The sequence below is a fragment of the Sebastes fasciatus genome, chromosome 18 (assembly GCF_043250625.1).
Source record: "Sebastes fasciatus isolate fSebFas1 chromosome 18, fSebFas1.pri, whole genome shotgun sequence".
Lineage (NCBI taxonomy): Eukaryota > Metazoa > Chordata > Actinopteri > Perciformes > Sebastidae > Sebastes > Sebastes fasciatus.
The window spans coordinates 810132-825516 of record NC_133812.1 but is presented as its reverse complement, the minus strand read 5'-3'; the positions used below and the strand labels follow the sequence as shown (position 1 = coordinate 825516).

General features: G+C 44.9%; 1 protein-coding gene across 2 annotated transcripts in view; it reads left to right on the top strand.

Annotated features, from left to right (window-relative positions):
• The window catches only part of lrfn2b (leucine rich repeat and fibronectin type III domain containing 2b), a 235658-nt gene that overhangs the window by 119355 nt on the left and 100918 nt on the right, over window positions 1-15385 (top strand). For both annotated transcript variants that reach the window (XM_074615454.1, XM_074615453.1), the window contains exon 2: window positions 596-656. The gene's annotated coding sequence lies outside the window, so the exon portion shown is untranslated. The remainder of the gene's footprint in view (window positions 1-595; window positions 657-15385) is intronic.

The window sequence follows — 15385 nt, the reverse complement described above, 5'->3', positions numbered from 1 at the left end:
TTATTTATTGAAAAACAAAGTATTTTAAAACATCAAAAATTCTTGAAAGAAAGATATCTCCATCTGCTACTGTCTCTGTCAATTTATAAATTATCATTATTATTATTATTATTATTATTATCTCTCCACTGTGACTTTAAGAAAGTGCGTTTGCATAGTTTTCGTAGTAAAATGAATGAGTGGTTTACCGGTGTCGCTCACATCACCTGACATATTTCCTTCAATGTTGTGCTTATTAACTGAAATTCAATCTGAGTTAATTAAGTTAACTAAGAGTTTAACTGCTTTCAAATACTATTTATCATTTTAACTTACAATTTAACTGTTTTCACACTTTCATTTCAGCTCGTTGTGGTAATTAATAACTGCTTTCATTGTCTACAGTTCAACTGATAACTCAACTCATTTCCCTCTCAAATACTTTTCAATCTCAAATCTCAAATACTTAAAGTTCAACTGTAACTAAAACACAACAACATTTTTAAACATTTGAACCCTTCCAAAGAGTTCAAGAGACACCAGAGACACACTTTCTTCACTAAATGAAGCTTTTGTGTGAAACTTGATCTCCATGTTTGGTGTCTTCTTCTTACAGAGATGGACTTGGACTGCGTTGTAAAGCTGTGTCGCTGCTACCACATCTCCACAAACACCAGGTGAGTAAAACGTTGTTACAGCTGACAGTTATGATGGCCAAAACTTCGTTGTAAAAATTGAAATTCATTTCAACAGTAACCTGCTTATCGTTATGATAACATGGGCCGAAAGAGCTTAAAGTTCTAAGTAGATGATTACTCTCCTGGATGAGATTATGGTTGCATGTTGTATGCAGAACTTCAAAGTAAAGACTTGGAATTAGAAACTACACCCTGACTCCATAATGCTCCACAGAGTGCTGGATTTGAGGGCTTATGTTTGATAAGTTCTTCCAGAACTCTGGACTTAAAGGGTTTTCAGGTGATGTTTTGGGTCTGGGAAGAACTGCTGCAGCCTCTCATGACTCAGTGAGAGCAGACAGCCCTCTAATCCACGCCGGTGATGGGCAGTGTGTGTGAGGCTTTAGCCGGACCTGATGAAGGAGAAGCTCTTACGGGCTGAGACGACCGCGATCTAAGTCGGCAGCCAGCGAGGCTGCGGATTGAGGTCACGTCAGCCGATCCAGAGCCAACTAAACTTTATGCAATCGGCTGGGCTTGTTTCATGGACTTGTGATGACTGGACATGTTTTCATGCCTGGGGGAGAGAGCATAGAGGGAAATCTCACTTCTTATACCCGTTGACGGTTTCATCCTTTTTTGCTGAAAACATGTTAAACAGTCACCAATCTTGAATAAGCCTCTGAGGGCGAGGGGCTACAGTATAGCTCTGAGGGTGAGGGGCTACAGTATACCTCTGAGGGCAGGGGGCTACAGTATACCTCTGAGGGCGAGGGGCTACAGTATAGCTCTGAGGGCGAGGGGCTACAGTATATTTCTGTTGTTCTGTTGATATCCTGGCCAAGTTGCTACTTGTTTACAGTCTAATTACAAACTGGAGTTGTGAGACTGGAGTTGGAGTCCAGAGACCAAAGGAACAAAAGTGTGCTGCTGTAGACGATAAAGGTCAGCTGGCAATTGATTATCAGATCAACACTGTTTCAAATTGAATGTCAATCAAGTTTATCAAATCAATTGACAATCTATCACTATTTTCCAATTTGCATACATTTTCATCACTTCCATTATTATTTCATAAATTCATCACTTCCTTTTTCTTCAGTTATTTTTTTGTTACTTCCTCCCTTCAGGCCACTAAACTTAAAGGGACTGTTTGTAACTTCTTACACGTATAAATCATTGCTGGTCGGTGTCCCATGATCGCTCGCGTGTGTCTACGCTGTTCAGACTCCAACACAATATCCAGTGAAGCACCAAAACCTCTTGGTTGTATCTAGTGAAGCCCGTCTGTTAAACAGTGTTGGCCGCGGTCGGAAGACGCGGGAGAGACCGTAGCTTTGGTCTCCAGGACCGGAGTCTCTGCTGTACTCTGCTCCTCTGCCTGCCTTCACTCACGCACCGCGCTCGTTTTCGCTCTTTCCCTTCATTCTCACGTGCATGCGCGCTCACTACACACTGCAGAAGAGTTAGTTTAGCTCTGAGAATATCTAGTGAATGTTCAGTGGAAGTTTGTGCAGAAATAACTGCTGCAGCTCCTCCAGACCAATAGAGGTTTCCCGTGTCTTGTGAAGTGACGGGGCTCCGTCATTTGGTGTTGTAAATGACGAAGGATGAATGTAAGATGGTGAAAATGATGAAACATGGTTCTGTCTTCATCATATCACCACTGTTTTAGCCAAATCGGCTTTAAATTAATCAAATCACTTGATACGGACTCAATACGTAAAACTCGATACGCAGGACTCAATACGTAAAACTCGATACGCAGGACTCAATACGCAGGACTCAATACGTAAAACTCGATACGCAGGACTCAATACGCAAGACTCAATACGCTAAAACTCAATACGCAGGATTCAGTACGCAGGACTCAGTACACAGGACTCAGTACACAGGACTAAGTATGCAGGACTCAATACGCAGGGCTCAATATGCAGGACTCAATACGCAGGACTCAATACGCAGGACTCAATACGTAAAACTCAATACGCAGGACTCACTACACAGGACTCAATACGTAAAACTCGATACGCAGGACTCAATACGTAAAACTCGATACGCAGGACTCACTACGCAGGACTCAATACGTAAAACTCGATACGCAGGACTCAATACGTAAAACTCGATACGCAGGACTCAATACGCAGGACTCAATACGTAAAACTCGATACACAGGACTCAATACGCAGGACTCAATACGTAAAACTCAATACGCAGGACTCAATACGCAGGACTCAATACGCTAAAACTCAATACGCAGGATTCAGTACGCAGGACTCAGTACACAGGACTCAGTACACAGGACTCAGTACACAGGACTAAGTATGCAGGACTCAATACGCAGGGCTCAATATGCAGGACTCAATACGCAGGACTCAATACGTAAAACTCGATACGCAGGACTCAATACGTAAAACTCGATACGCAGGACTCACTACGCAGGACTCACTACGCAGGACTCAATACGTAAAACTCGATACGCAGGACTCAATACGTAAAACTCGATACGCAGGACTCAATACGCAGGACTCAATACGTAAAACTCGATACGCAGGACTCAATACGCAGGACTCAATTCGTAAAACTCAATACGCAGGACTCAATACGCAGGACTCAATACGCTAAAACTCAATACGCAGGATTCAGTACGCAGGACTCAGTACACAGGACTCAGTACACAGGACTCAGTACACAGGACTCAGTACACAGGACTAAGTATGCAGGACTCAATACGCAGGGCTCAATATGCAGGACTCAATACGCAGGACTCAATACGTAAAACTCAATACGCAGGACTCACTACGCAGGACTCAATACGTAAAACTCGATACGCAGGACTCAATACGCAGGACTCAATACGTAAAACTCGATACGCAGGACTCAATACGTAAAACTCGATACGCAGGACTCAATACGTAAAACTCGATACGCAGGACTCAATACGCAGGACTCAATACGTAAAACTCGATACGCAGGACTCAATACGCAGGACTCTAAACATAAAACTCGATACGCAGGGCTCAATACGCAGGACTCAATACGCAGGACTCAATACGCAGGACTCAATACGTAAAACTCAATACGCAGGACTCAATATGCAGGACTCAGTACGTAGGACTCAGTACGCAGGGCTCAGTACACAGGACTCAGTACGGAAGACTCAGTACGCAGGACTCAGTACGCAAGACTCAGTACGCAGGACTCAATACGCAGGACTCAGTACGCAGGACTCAGTACGCACGGATCACTGACTATGAAAGCAAGACAAACAGACGAAAGGCTGTGTTCTAACCTCATACTACAATAGTAGTTCAACCTCATACTATACTAGTAGTACAACCTCATTCTACACTAGTAGTTCAACCTCATACTATACTAGTAGTACAACCTCATACTATACTAGTAGAACAACCTCATACTATACTAGTAGTACACCGTCATACTATACTAGTAGTACAACCTCATACTATACTAGTAGTACACCCTCATACTATACTAGTAGCACAACCTCATACTATACTAGTAATACAACCTCATACTATACTAGTAGTACAACCTCATACTGTACTAGTAGTACACCCTCATACTATACCAGTAGAACAACCTCATACTATACTGGTAGTACACCCTCATACTATACCAGTAGAACAACCTCATACTATACTAGTAGTACAACCTCATACTAAATCAAATCAAATCAAATCAATTTATTTTTGTATAGCGTCAAATCACAACAGAAGTTATCTCAAGACGCTTTATATATAGAGCAGGTCTATGACCGTACACCATAGTTTAGAGACCCAACAGGATCCACCAAGCGCACTGTGGCCAGGAAAAACTCCCTGATTACTGGGAAGAAACCTGGAGCAGAACCGGGCGCAGGGCGGGCGGCCATCTGCCGAGACCGGCTGGGGGGATAGATAGATAGATAGAGAGAGAGTGAGAGAGAGAGAGAGAGAGAGAGAGAGAGATAGATAGAGAGAGAGAGAGAGATAGAGAAGCAGCCACAATAGCAGTCTAGCAGCTGTAATAGCTAATACAAGTAGGACTGATAACACAAAACCAATAGTGGTGGATGGAAAGAGTGATAATACAACTATCGGAAAGCCAGCACTGTCCAGCATCTCTCCTCAGTACGTCCATGTGTATTGGTGTGGGACATCCCTGCGATCGATGCCCGTGCGTTGGTTCCTGCAGCATCAGCATGCTTGCTGGGAGCTCTTGATGTCTTTGGCAGTGATTGAGAAGTGTTATTCTCCAGGCTGCCACATTGTCACTAGGTGTTGGAAATCCCTCGTTAGCATTGGTAGTCCCTCGTACAGACGTAGTTAATTAGGGATGGTAGCAGTTGGTGTCAAGCAGGCACCGACGCGGCAGCAGATGCAGCCACAATACCGGAGACCACCAAGATCCAGGTGAAACCCTGCTCCAAGTGTACCCATGCTCCAGGTATAACCTCGCTCCCGGTGTGATCCCACTCCAGGTATGACCTCACTCCAGGTGTGACCCCGCTCCACGGTTAGCTGCGAGACAAGGAGGCACAAGGACTCCCGGGAAGGAATGAAGTTAGTAACAACATGGACATGGGACATGAGTATATACAGAAGGAGAGGGGAGCTCAGTGTGTCATAGGAAGTTCCTTATGACAGTGTGTCATAGGAAGTCCCCCGGCAGTCTATGCCTATAGCAGCTTAAGTATAAGCGTTATCATATAAGCGTTTACTATACTAGTAATACAACCTCATACTATACTAGTAGCACAACCTCATACTATACTAGTAATACAACCTCATACTATACTAGTAGTACACCGTCATACTATACTAGTAGTACAACCTCATACTATACTAGTAGTACACCCTCATACTATACCAGTAGAACAACCTCATACTATACTAGTAATACAACCTCGTACTATACTGGTAGTACACCCTCATACTATACTAGTAGAACAACCTCATACTATACTAGTAGTACAACCTCATACTATACTAGTAGTACACCCTCATACTATACTAGTAGAACAACCTCATACTATACTAGTAGTACACCCTCATACTATACTAGTAGAACAACCTCATACTATACTAGTAGTACACCCTCATACTACACTAGTAGTACAACCTCATACTATACTAGTAGTACTACCTCATTCTTTACTAGTAGTACAACCTCATACTATACTAGTAGTTCAACCTCATACTTTACTAGTAAAACCTCATACTATACTAGTAGTACACCCTCATACTATACTAGTAGTAAAACCTCATACTATACTAGTAGTACACCCTCATACTTTACTGGTAGTAAAACCTCATGCTATACTAGTAGTTCAACCTCATACTATACTAGTAGTTCAACCTCATACTATACTAGTAGTACTACCTCATTCTTTACTAGTAGTACAACCTCATACTATACTAGTAGTTCAACCTCATACTTTACTAGTAAAACCTCATACTATACTAGTAGTACACCCTCATACTATACTAGTAGTAAAACCTCATACTATACTAGTAGTACACCCTCATACTTTACTGGTAGTAAAACCTCATGCTATACTAGTAGTACACCGTCATACTATACTAGTAGTACAACCTCATACTTTACTAGTAATTCAACCTCATGCTATATTAGTAGTTCAACCTCATACTATACTAGTAGTACAACCTCATACTATACTAGTAGTACACCCTCGTACTATACTAGTAGTACAACCTCGTACTATACTATTAGTACAACCTCATACTATACTAGTAGTACAACCTCATACTATACTAGTAGAACAACCTCATACTATACTACTAGTTCAACCTCATACTATACTAGTAGTTCAACCTCATACTATACTATTGAATTCAATTCAATTCAATTTATTTTTGTATAGCGTCAAATCACAACAGAAGTTATCTCAAGACTCTTTATCTATAGAGCAGGTCTTAGACCGTACACCATAGTTTAGAGACCCAACATGATCCACCAAGCGCGCTGTGGCCAGGAAAAACTCCCCGATTAGTGGGAAGAAACCTGGAGCAGAACCGGTCTCAGGGTGGGCGGCCATCTGTCAAGGTCGGCTGGGGGGATAGATAGAGCGAGAGAGAGAGAAAGAGAGAGAGAGAGAGAGAGAGAGAGAGAGAGAGGGGGGAAGCAGCCACAATAATAGCACAGCAGCTGTAATAACTAATACAAGTACGACTAATAACACAAAACCAATAGTAGTGAATGTAAAAGAGTGATAATACAACTATCGGAATTGATATCATTGGGTCGTCCTCAGACGGGCTTTCAAGCGGAGCTTCCAGCTATCTCAGTCCTCCATACATCTGGCTAGCTCGCCAGCACTGTCCAGCATCTCTCCTCAGTACATCCATGTATGTTGGTGTGGGACGTCCCTGTGATCGATGGCCGTGCGTTGGTTCCCGCAGCACCAGCATGCTTGCTGGGAGTTCTTGATGTCTTTGGCAGTGACCGAGAAGTGTTATTCTCCAGGCTGCCACTTTGTCACTAAGCCTTGGTAGTCCCTCGTTAGCCTTGGTAGTCCCTCGTACAGACGGAGTTAATTAATGATGGTAGCAGTTGGTGTCAAGCAGGCAGTGGACGCGGTAGCAGATGCAGCCACAATCCAGGTGACATCCAGATCCAGGTGAAACCCCGCTCCAAGTGTACCCCTGCTCCAGGTACAACCTCTCTCCAGGTATGACCTCGCTCCAGGTATAACCTGTGACCCGCTCCATGGTTACCTGCGAGACAAGGAGGCACAAGGACTCCCGGGAAGGAATGAAGTTAGTAACAGTGAATGGGACATGAATATATACAGGAGGAGAGAGGAGCTCAGTGTGTCATAGGAAGTCCCCCGGCAGTCTAAGCCTATAGCAGCTTAACTAGGGGCTGGTCAAAGACAGCCCTAACTATAAGCGTTATCAAAGAGGAAAGTCTTAAGCCTACTCTTAAATGTAGAGAGGGTGTCTGCCTCCCGGACTGAAACTGGGAGCTGGTTCCACAGAAGAGGAACTTGATAGCTGAAGGCTCTGGCTCTCATTCTACTTTTGGAGACTCTAGGAACCTCAAGTAACCCTGCATTCTGGGAGCGCAGTGCTCTAGTGGGGTAATAGGGTACTATGAGCTCTTTAAGATATGATGGGGCCTTACCGTTTAGCGCTTTGTAGGTGAGGAGGACGATTTTAAATTCTATTCTGGATTTTACAGGGAGCCAGTGCAGAGAAACTAATACAGGAGTAATATGATCTCTTTTCCTAGTTCTTGTCAGTACACGTGCTGCAGCATTCTGGATCAACTGGAGAGTCTTAAGAGACTTATTGGAGCTGCCTGATAATAAGGAGTTGCAGTAATGTAGTCTAGAGGTAACAAATGCATGGACTAATTTTTCTGCATCATTTTGAGACAGGATGTGCCTGATCTTCGCAATGTTACGTAGATGAAAGAAGGCAGTCCTTGAGGTTTGTTTTATGTGGGAGGTAAAGGACATATCCTGATCGAAGATAACTCCCAGATTCCTTACGGTGGTGCTGGAGGCCAGGGCAATGCCATCTAGAGTAACTATATCATTAGATAATTTGTTTCGGAGGCGTTCAGGGCCAAGTACAATAACTTCAGTTTTGTCTGAGTTTAACATCAGGAAATTGCAGGTCATCCAGGTTTTTATGTCCTTAAGGCATGCTTGAAGTTTAGTTAACTGGTTTGTTTCGTCTGGCTTGATCGATAGATATAATTGTGTATCATCTGCATAACAATGAAAGTTTATGGAGTGTTTTCTAATAACATTGCCTAAGGGAAGCGCATCAGTAAAGACCCCAAAATGACCACACCAGGCAGACCTCCCTGGCCCTCCATGCGCCTACATGGAAGAGCCAAAGGAGGGGCCAGCAGTATGACTTAATGGAAAGCTAATTAGACTAAAACGATATACAGTGAAGCCTTTTGATTCTTCACAGGTTGCAGGCTGAGGTATATGGCTAGAAAGTTAAATGAGAGAGTCAAGCAGATATGCCGTAACATTTAATATATATAGCCAGTAAGTTACAGAGCACTCATAGCTTTTTGAGCATTGAGGATGTCTTGAGCCTCCGGCCAGAGATAACATTCCTAAACGGTTGATGACCATCGGCCCAAAGCCTTGAGTGTGGAGACATGACCTGTCAATGCTGCCGTTGTCGCTGCTCCTCTGCAGAGAGAATGCGCAGTGTTGCGTTCTGGTGGCAGTCCGCATGATTGGCAGAGGAGGCGAATGTGTGAGGCAAACCAAGCTCGGGACATTGGCTTGCCCTCCTCTGTGACAAATAGTGTCTGTCGTTGGCTGGCTTGAGGTCGGCATCTCAAATAGAGGATCATGGAAGATGGGACAAAATGCGGAATTAGACTCAGAGATTAAAGCAGATGTTCCTTCCTATCTCTGTCAGTCTTTGAGTGTTTTTTTAAAATATGGTTACATAGTGAGTGTTAATGGTTACGTCAGCTATAGTGAGGTAATGCGCAGGATCGAAAGATTTAGTGAGTGTAGTGAACTCGCCACCTCTAAGAAACCCGAAGAAATGCTGTGAGGAAAACAGTTTCTAACAACAGGCCTGTGTAAGCACCAAAGCACCCTTTATGGAGGATGGCTGCAAGGATTTGGCTTCTCAGATTGTGAAAGATTGCAGCAGCAGGAGGAAAAAATGGGACCCCGGTGGAGATTTGGACTGCACTTCCCAGAGATCTCCGCGGGACTGTGATGTCATCGAAGCTCGATGGAATGACGTCATCGATCTGCGGCGCGAACGCAGACCACGTTGGTGGTGCCGCAGCTGTAGAGGTGGATGGCCCGTCTGTGTTTAGAAGAGCCCGGCTTGCTGGGGATGCCAACACGGACTCCAGGGCTTGGATTCTGGAGTTCATATTGGCGAGTGACGACTGGATACTGGATAGAGCTGTCATGACAGGATTGTCCTCTTGGTCCACGGAGCCGGCTCCTGGGGCTGTAGCTTGGACAGCTGGGGCTTGGACCGCTGGAGCTCGGAACGCTGGAGCTCGGACCGCTGGAGCTCAGACTGGGGCTCGGACCGGGGCTCGGACCGCTGGAGCTCAGACCGGGGCTCGGACCGCTGGAGCTCAGACCGGGGCTTGGACCGCTGGAGCTCGGACCGGGGCTTGGACAGCTGGAGCTCGGACCGCTGGAGCTCGGACTGGGGCTCGGACCGTTGGAGCTCGTGCTCTTTTGGAAGGCGGCTCAGCGGCCGTAGCTGGGACAGCAGCGGAGTTTCGGGAACTGTTTCCTTTTCTCAGCGGCTTTCCTGGGAGCGCAGGATTTGGAAAGATCTGCTGGTGGGGTTTCGCCATGGACGCTTTCCAAAAACATTTCAAAAAGCTCTTCATGAGAAGAACCGACAGGAGCCGTGATGTGGTTTTCGAACAGGACTTCTAGGAGCCTGGTCACTGGCCATTAGGAAATGCTGGGAGCAGAACTTGAATGTCTACTTATCAGACGCGAGCTCCGGCGGATAGGGACCGGGTTTCTTCGCCGATGGCTTCCTCTGCCTTAGATTGCTGTTGTTGTTACTCCATAGCCCAGTTGTCCAGCCACGGGTCCTCATCATGGACGGACATCGACATGACGAGCAGCAGGGTAAGTTGAAGCCTGTACGTGGAAAAGCTGGTTGTTCTCATGTGTGCGAGCGGCTTGTAGAGGAAGCAGCAACGGTAGGCAGGCTGAAGCAGCTTAAATAAGGCTCCCTATATGAAATTTGCCAATCAAATCACAAATTTATTTTTGTATAGCGTCAAATCACAACAGAAGTTATCTCAAGACGCTTTATATATAGAGCAGGTCTATGACCGTACACCATAGTTTAGAGACCCAACAGGATCCACCAAGCGCACTGTGGTCAGGAAAAACTCCCCGATTACTGGGAAGAAACCTGGAGCAGAACCGGGCGCAGGGCGGGCGGCCATCTGCCGAGACCGGCTGGGGGGATAGATAGAGAGAGAGAGAGAGAGAGAGAGAGAGAGAGAGAGAGAGAGAGAGAGAAGCAGCCACAATAGCAGTCTAGCAGCTGTAATAGCTAATACAAGTAGGACTGATAACACAAAACCAATAGTGGTGGATGGAAAGAGTGATAATACAACTATCGGAAAGCCAGCACTGTGAACGCCAACACCAATGAATGCATAGAGGGGAATCAGCTGATGCATCAGCTGATGCATCAGCTGATTTGGCTCGCTTAAGATCGGCTGCTATCAGTTGGCTGTCATCTGAGCAGAGCTTGACTCCATGGCCGGCCTGAACTAACGCTACGCACGATTTGTGTTTTTCGATTATGTTGTAATAGTGGTTTGAATTCTTTTTTTTTGTCCAGTGCTTTAAGAGCTGGTTTAAAGGCTAAAGGCTTGTTGATAAGCAGGAATCATTGAGCTGCTCTGTGTGGTTGTTGATCCGCTGGGAGTCGCTGGGAGCCGCTGATCAGAGACTATAAAGGAGGAGGATCCGCTCACATTACTGCCTGGATACTAACAAACATCCAAAAGTTTCTCTTGGCCAAGTGTAATGATGGGCTGCTGATGGTGTTCATGAGTGCTTCAGAATCAATGGGCCATGCCGTCAGAGGGGTCCCCAGACCAGAACCCTGCCATCCTCCACAGCACTACAGAGTACTGATTGTTTGACCTTTTACTGCTGAATATGTCATTTTATGATTTATTTGACATTATTTTGAATGCTCTCTCTTGCTGGGCAGACTCAACATCTCCTCGTGGCATCCCCATCTTTGTAGGTTTTGTTAGGGTACAATACTCACACATCCAAACATACCTTACAACACTGACTCGTGTGTGTGTGTGTGTGTGTGTGTGTGTGTGTGTGTGTGTGTGTGTGTGTGTGTGTGTGTGTGTGTGTGTGTGCGTGTGTGTGTGTATGGACTCCCTCTTGTTACAAGCCTGAGCTAAGTTTGTAACACTCTGCTGTTGTACTGATGGAAATTATTATTACCTCCGCCAAGGCCAAAGGCCTTGGGCCAAGGAGGTTATGTTTTCACCGGCATTGGTTTGTCTGTTTGAATGAAATGTTTTGGAGGGGTGGGGTGTGGCACAATGAACAATCCATTAGATATTGGTGGCGATCCGGATCATGATCCGGATTAAGGAATATTTTAAGTATTCCGATGAGCCATCCACATGCACAGTGTGACTGATGACGTGTTGATGACGCGTGACCCCGCCTCCTTCTGAGAGCAGAGAGATACGTGTGTGGATGTGTGGTGAGACTCCGAGGTGTGGGAGCTGCTGTCCGTCCGCGGTGAGAAAGACCAAAGCGGTAGCTGACGGGATGAAAGACAACGTAGTGTAACGTTATACAGACATATCAAGGTCTGCACTCTCCGAGTGCCATTCTAGTTTTATTAGCAACGGGTCAGACTATTATTTGAGATGCAGATATTTATTTTAACCTCCGAATGTATTGCACATGAACTGTCTTGGATAGAAAGTAACAGACTGTGGTTCAGCAGCACGACTGTAATGTAGATTGTGAATCCTTAAAATGGACATTTGATGTTGTTGAGAGAGCTTGGTCATCATTCTGTAACAGAACACTAGAAGTAAAAGTGAGCTTCTTATATTTATATAAACAGAAATGTGCATTTAGTTATCTAACAAAGCTGCAGATTATGACTTTAAAAAGAGGATGGAATGATGATCTTTAGTTAGAGGAGGGCTTCTCTCTGATCTGGACTCTGGACTCTAGCCCAACATTTAACTGTGTGCAGCTCTTTAGCTGACTTCCTGTGATTGTTGCTGGTGTTTGTGTCTCTGTGGCAGCGCTGCTGAAGGTCAGGTGGACTCGGTGGAGGCAGGCAGCACTGTGAATAGTCTCTGTAGCCGGTGGGGGTGTCACTCCGACAGAGGGCCTCGTTTAAAACACGTTCCCTGTAGAACAGCTTTCCTCCACGGTGAGAGAGCAGATATCTGCACCGTCTTTAAACTGAATCCATTTGTGTTGCAGCCGACCTGTGCACGCTCCCACAGCTCCCAGTCAGGGTGCTGCATAAAGGCTAAACACTCACAGGTTACACACCACTGGTATATTGTTTTTTACTGTCTTGTATTACAAAATGACCATAATATATCAAGAAGGGGGGATGAGAGTCGGTAATAGGATTATTGATCAACACTAATGATTCAATTACTTCAGCAGCTTCTACATGTTCTGTCTCTAGTCCAGAGACGAGGCCCAAAGGACTCAAACATGAGTGAGACTAATAATAAAATGGAACTAATTTTCATGGTGATATACCTGCTCATTAAACAGTCCAGTTTCTACTACTGGCCTACAAGGGAGCAGAGAGTTGGTGGGATCTGTGCCACAAGATGATCCTCCTGCTTGTGGTTCCAGGTCAATATAGGTTCCACATCTATTACATTGAAGCAATAAAGCCACAAGGCAACTAAAGGATAAAAGTACATTAAATGTGAGTGTGTGGAGTGTGACCACTGTCTGGGCACAGTGTGTTTCCTTCCTGTTTTAGCTTCGTAGTAAAACCATAGAAATGTTTTTGGTACAGTAGCACAACTAGAAAAGAGTTGTACAGTTAACCCAGCAGCCTAATGTCGGTTACATAGCTACTGTTTCTAAAGTTGGCTAATAACTAGCTAACATGGGCCACCACTGGTCAGAGAGTCTGTTCAACATTAGTTTAGTTCTGAAACTCAGCTGCAGGGAACTCTTGAATCTGCTCATAGTGGCGGTCCGTGGGACAATGCACATCTGTCTCTTAAAGGAAACTTTTCATACCTCGTTGTGACAAAGCAGACCGAGGTCTTAATCATCCAAAGACATTTATTTGGCAGTCTGACACTTTGTTCAAGTCAACCGTTCTCTGTCTGGTATTTTGCTCTAACCAATCAGTGGGGATTGACGTATCTGTAGTGTCGACTTCATGTTCAGCAGACAGTTAGCAGTAATGGGAGCAGTTAACTCAATGTTTGTCATGTCGATCAGAGCCATATGTCGATTCACAACAACCTGTACAGCTATGTCCACATTTTGGCCATTTTGTGGCTGCATGTTTTGTTGCCATGTTTGTGGCTCTGGTACAGGAAGACGGTGTCCTCATTCTTTATTCCTCCTACAAAGCTCTGATTGGCTCAGTTCTTTTGTTTCTGACAGCACAGAGCACAGCTGTCAATCAGCACAACACCAGAGTGATCTGATGGATGAGGTGATGGTGGATGGTGGTGGACCAGAGGTCTGAAATCAAAGGTGAAGCTTTGTGCACCCACCCCCCTCTTTCTGTTGTATTTCATGCTGTTGCTGTGCAGATAATGTACCATTCTGACTCGACACCGCTGATTAGGACTGGCAGTACTACGGTGTTCACAGACTGTGAACATGGGGAAAACCATTCAAGGGCAACTAATGCATTTGTTTGCTGTACATATTCCTGAGAGTGAAAGTAATGTGTTTAGCATAAGAACACAACGGGGAACATAGTGTTGGTATGCCCGATGACACTACAGAGAGACGTGTCTGCTCCTCAGACGCAGCTGTGTGCTGATGCGTAACCAGCTATACTGAGCTTCATACTGTACCTGCTGGACGCCTCCAGTCACAGCTCTCATATAGAAGAGGATGTGGAGAGTTTTAATAGAGCAGGTCAAGACCTTTCACTGCAGTCTGGGACCAAAGAAGAAGCCATACTCCTATTCCCTCATGTCCACACAGGATTCTCATTACAAAGGCACTTTTTTCTACAAAAGAACTGAGTAATAATTTGCAGGATATTTGCATGCACTCACTAAAAGAGCCCCCCCACCTGTGCCTTTACTGCATCTACTGTGTCCTGCATTAGTGTCTAAGTGTCTTCTCTTCCTCTATTGACTGGTTTTTACATTACTCTCAAAGTGCTACAGTAAACAAGTAACCCCCCTCCCAGCATATTTAAAAGGGAGGTGGGGGGCAGATCTCTGTATAAAGCCTGGTCTTGTGGCTACATATGCATGGGGATGCGGAGGGTGGGGTTGACCTTAGAGATTCTGTTCACCCACCCAGATTCAAAGAGGATGGCTCTCTAGTATCTCTCATGAACCTGAAACTTGTGGGTGTTTGTGTAGAACACATCATTTACACACTCCCATCTGATAGCACAGCTATGACAGATAGACACAACTCTCAGGGCACTTCACATGAGGTGGAGGACACATCACAGTAGGTAGTCAGAGGCTGGCCAGCCATGAACAATCCCTCATGGGCTCTCTGAATCTCTGCTGGTGAGGCATGACGGCCAGCAGTGCATTTACAGTATATAACACCTTTCTACCTCACCGAACAAACTCATTCACCCATTCACACACACATCCATTCACCGATGGTGACGGATGCTTCTGCATGGCTGTTGGAAACAGCTGCAGTTCATTGAAATAAGTTCATTTCACAGCAACAGTCTGCTGTTTTAAATGCTGACGTGTGGCCAAGCGATTCTATTAACTACTGTCCTTTTCTCTAACAATGTAGCTCAGTACAATCAATCACCTTCTGATCAAGTCCGTCATGATTGTAGTTTCAGTTCTTAACATGTTGTAAGTGAAACATCTGGTAACGCACTGAGAATGTTTCAGCTTGTTTTCCATTCTGGCCCGCTGTTCTCTGTCTTGATTCAGAAACTCATTTCTAGAAAGTATTTGAAACCAGATTATTTCCAGGTGATTATTGCCAGGTTGAACCTGGTGGGATTTTCACCTCTAAG